The 3,267-nt window shown below is 59.1% G+C and overlaps 1 long non-coding RNA gene across 1 annotated transcript; it reads left to right on the forward strand.

The window, feature by feature from the left end:
* The first annotated feature begins 6 nt into the window (after positions 1-6).
* On the forward strand, positions 7-2,934 carry LOC121024032 (uncharacterized). The gene is made up of 2 exons (XR_005787588.1): positions 7-339; positions 1,052-2,934. It is a non-coding gene; the product is annotated as an uncharacterized LOC121024032 (long non-coding RNA).
* The last annotated feature ends 333 nt before the right edge of the window (positions 2,935-3,267 follow it).

Here is a 3,267-nt window from a genome sequence, read left to right on the forward strand (position 1 = left end):
CTCCTCCGTACAGAGACCGTCTCCCAAGTATCTGGAGACACAGCAAGCGGGAGAACCGTGGGGCAGACGCGTGGGCGTCGGATCCCAGATGGAAGAATGTCGCACCGAGATGTGGTTGAGCTGGGAAAACGCGTCCAGGAAGCAGACACTCGGACCGGGCACAAGGCTGGCGGTTCCTCGGACGACTGTGTGAGGCTTCCGCTGCAGACGTCTTAGCATCTTGCCGGGAGCCTCTGCTGCTCACTTCCCTTCACTGCAGGGGAGCAGACAGAGAGGCTCGGGTGCTCAGGTGCCGAACGGACAGAGCCCCGAGGACGCGCCATGTCCCCTGTGGCCAGAGTAGGTGGTTTCCAGAAATAGACTTGGATTCCTACGGTTTCACCTCCAAATTCTCGTGTGTGTGCATGTGTGCATGTGTGTGGAGGACGCTGTGTTTCCGTGTGTGCCCTCAAAACAGACTCCCGGGACAACTGGGCTGGGAAGTGCTGTGTCTCTCCCTCCCTGTTTGAGATTCATAAACACATTAGCTCATAAAATCTCTAAGCAACCCAGTGTCCTCTAGAAGAGGAGAAGAGAGAGGTTCCCCGTGGTCAGGCCAGAGCTCCCCAGGGTGCTATTGAACTTGGGGCTCTTTGTACAGAATGACTAAGAGCTCTGGGAAACGCTGATCCAGAGCAAGTTTTTAAATCTTCGTGATTAGTACGAGAGTTTCTTCCAATTCCCCGTCCCCAAGCAGACCCTGACATGGCATTGAAAAATACCAGGCAGGTTTGTCTTTGTCGTAATACGATCTCAAGTGGCAGAAACACAACTCAAAGCAGCTCTCGCAAATAATAGAATTCACTGCCTCGTATAACAGAAACGTCCAGGGTGACGGCTTCAGACGTGGCTCGATCCAGGGGCTCCTGTGACAGTACCGCGGTTTTGTCTTCCCTTTCTGCCTCACAAATCTGATTCCCTTTTCGTGCCGTGGGTCTCCATGTGGGATCCGAGTCTCACGAATACCTGCATCTTCTAGAAAGCTCAGCACTCTTCTTTCTCAGTCATTTAGGTGAAAAATCAAGAGTGTCGCGCTCTGCCCAGGGCTCCGTGTCCGCCGCCGGGTGAGTCTCCGGCAGGGGAATCTGATGATGCGGTTAGCCGGGCTTGGGTCACAGAGCCATCCCAGCTGAGGGGAGGAGCCAGCCCCCACCGCAAAGAACGACGGAGGCGATGGCGCTCCAGGGAAAATGCAGGCTCCGTTACTAGAAGGGCGTGGGTTGCGTGCGGATCCAGCAACGCCAGTGAATGCCCGTCATCCTTCTCATCCCGGATCACCCGTGTGCCCCTCCCCGCGCCTCCTCGGGCTGGACCCCGTCTTCCGTGTCTGCAGGCCACACCCGGCCCGTTCCCCCCGCTGTCCTCCCAGTGTGTGTGTGTGACACCTGCTCTGTGACGCCAGCTCTCGGGACCTGCATCTCCACTGGCACCTGCTCTGTGACGCCAGCTCCTGGCACACACGCCCTCGGCTCCCAGGAGTCCCGTTGGCACTTACTGGGCAGGAGAATGAATGACTGAATGGAACTGGACACGAGTCAAGGCAGTTTTCTGCTCAGTGAGCGGTGGTGGAAGGAGTGAACGAGGCCGCCCGTGGGGACATCCACTGCAGAGGAGGTGGCCTGACCCCAGCCAGTGGTCAGGGCCCCCAGGGCTGTCCCCAGATGCGGGGGTGCCTCTCCCGGGGAGCCCCAGGCTCTTGGCCATCCTGATGCTCCAGAAAGAAGTGAAATAGCAGAGGAGCTGGTTTCTCTCCGGATTCCTGGAGTCACATCTCATAACTCTGGTGGCTGAGGGCCTTTTTTCAGGTAGCGTCTGCCAGATGCTGGCCAGAAACTGTGTGAGGAGTCCACAAGGCAGGCTCCCGCGGTGGAGTTCTAGAAACTTCTAGAAACTTCTAGAACTCCTCCTCCTCCCAAGCCTTCCTCCTGGCTTTCTGTGGGCCATGGCAGGAAGTTGGGCAGTTGTGAGTGACCCAGCCAGACTGTCCGTGGAAACCCCTCGTGTTATTTTCGACACCTGATAGTAACTTGCAGACACCGAGGTGGTGGGGGATCCCGAGTTGTCCTACAGCCTCCGACCTCTGACTGGGTTGTGCAAAGCCAGGTCGAGCAGCTGGGGGCCTGCCTGGTCATCATCATGCCCTGTACTGGGAGGGCCTCAGAGTGGCCCGAGTCAAGGGCATGTGCACATTGGGACCACCTCGGATCGCCTTGCTTAGACCTGACCGGGTTCCATCTGTGGAGGGGGTTGACGTGCCCGACCCAGGGCAGGATCTTTACTCCCTGCTCAGCTTGGCCCCGGCACCCTCCCGTCCGCAAACTGGCCCCAGGACTCTGTCTGACCGAGCGAGCGTGCAGCCCGCCGGCCTTCTGGTTCCTGCACCGGGACGTGCGTGGGTGGGGGCGGCAGTGTCCTCATATGCTCTCGAGCCCCCATGCAGGGTGCCGTTCCAGGGCCGCCTCCCCCTTGAGTGCATCATAGATAAATAGGTGTCCCAGCTAGAATGAGGCTTCCGGAACAAGAGGGGACGTGTGAGCAAGCGCACCCTGCGGCCGGCAGGCTGGGTGCACAGGGCACCCTCGCCCGGGGGCCAGGCTGGGGGCAGGGAAGGGGCCTGAGGTGTGACAACGCAGAGGGCCTTCTCAGGGCGCCCGTCCCGCTGGCCTGAAATTTTGTCATGGACGGTCATTTCCATGTTCCAGAATTTAAAATAAAGTATTTGAAATGCCCGGCAACTCTTCCCAAGCACCCACATAATTAAAGTTGCTTTAGCTACACTGCATCTTTTCTGATCTGAAAGCAAAAGCAGTAAATATGTCAGCCGCAAATCGATAAGACAATTATTCTGTAATGAATCCCAAACACCGTGAATTAAACTGACAAGTGGCTACGGGCCTCCTGGGCCTTCTCAGCCTCCGGACGCCGGCGAGGGCAGCACCGGGGGGCAGGAAGGGCCTCCCGGGTCAGGGAGCACGTCTGTCTCTCTTCCCTGGCGGGAGGAGGCAGTGCCATACTGCAAGGCTGGCATGTCCCCCCCCCCCCCCCCCCCCCCCCGGTGTCCTGGCCTGTCCCGCCCTCCCTGCAGCCTGGCTCCGGGTCAGCCAGTGTCCCCAGCCCTGGTTTCCAGCAGAAGCACCGGTTCCGCTGTCTGAGCCCGGCTCCACCAGGCTCCCAGCTCTCACCGCCCAGAGCAGCTGTGTGCTCGCCCCGCAGCACCGTGTGCCCTGT

The sequence above is a fragment of the Herpailurus yagouaroundi genome, unplaced genomic scaffold, assembly GCF_014898765.1.
Source record: "Herpailurus yagouaroundi ecotype Mexico unplaced genomic scaffold, PumYag 586, whole genome shotgun sequence".
In the NCBI taxonomy this organism is placed as follows: Eukaryota; Metazoa; Chordata; class Mammalia; order Carnivora; family Felidae; genus Herpailurus; species Herpailurus yagouaroundi.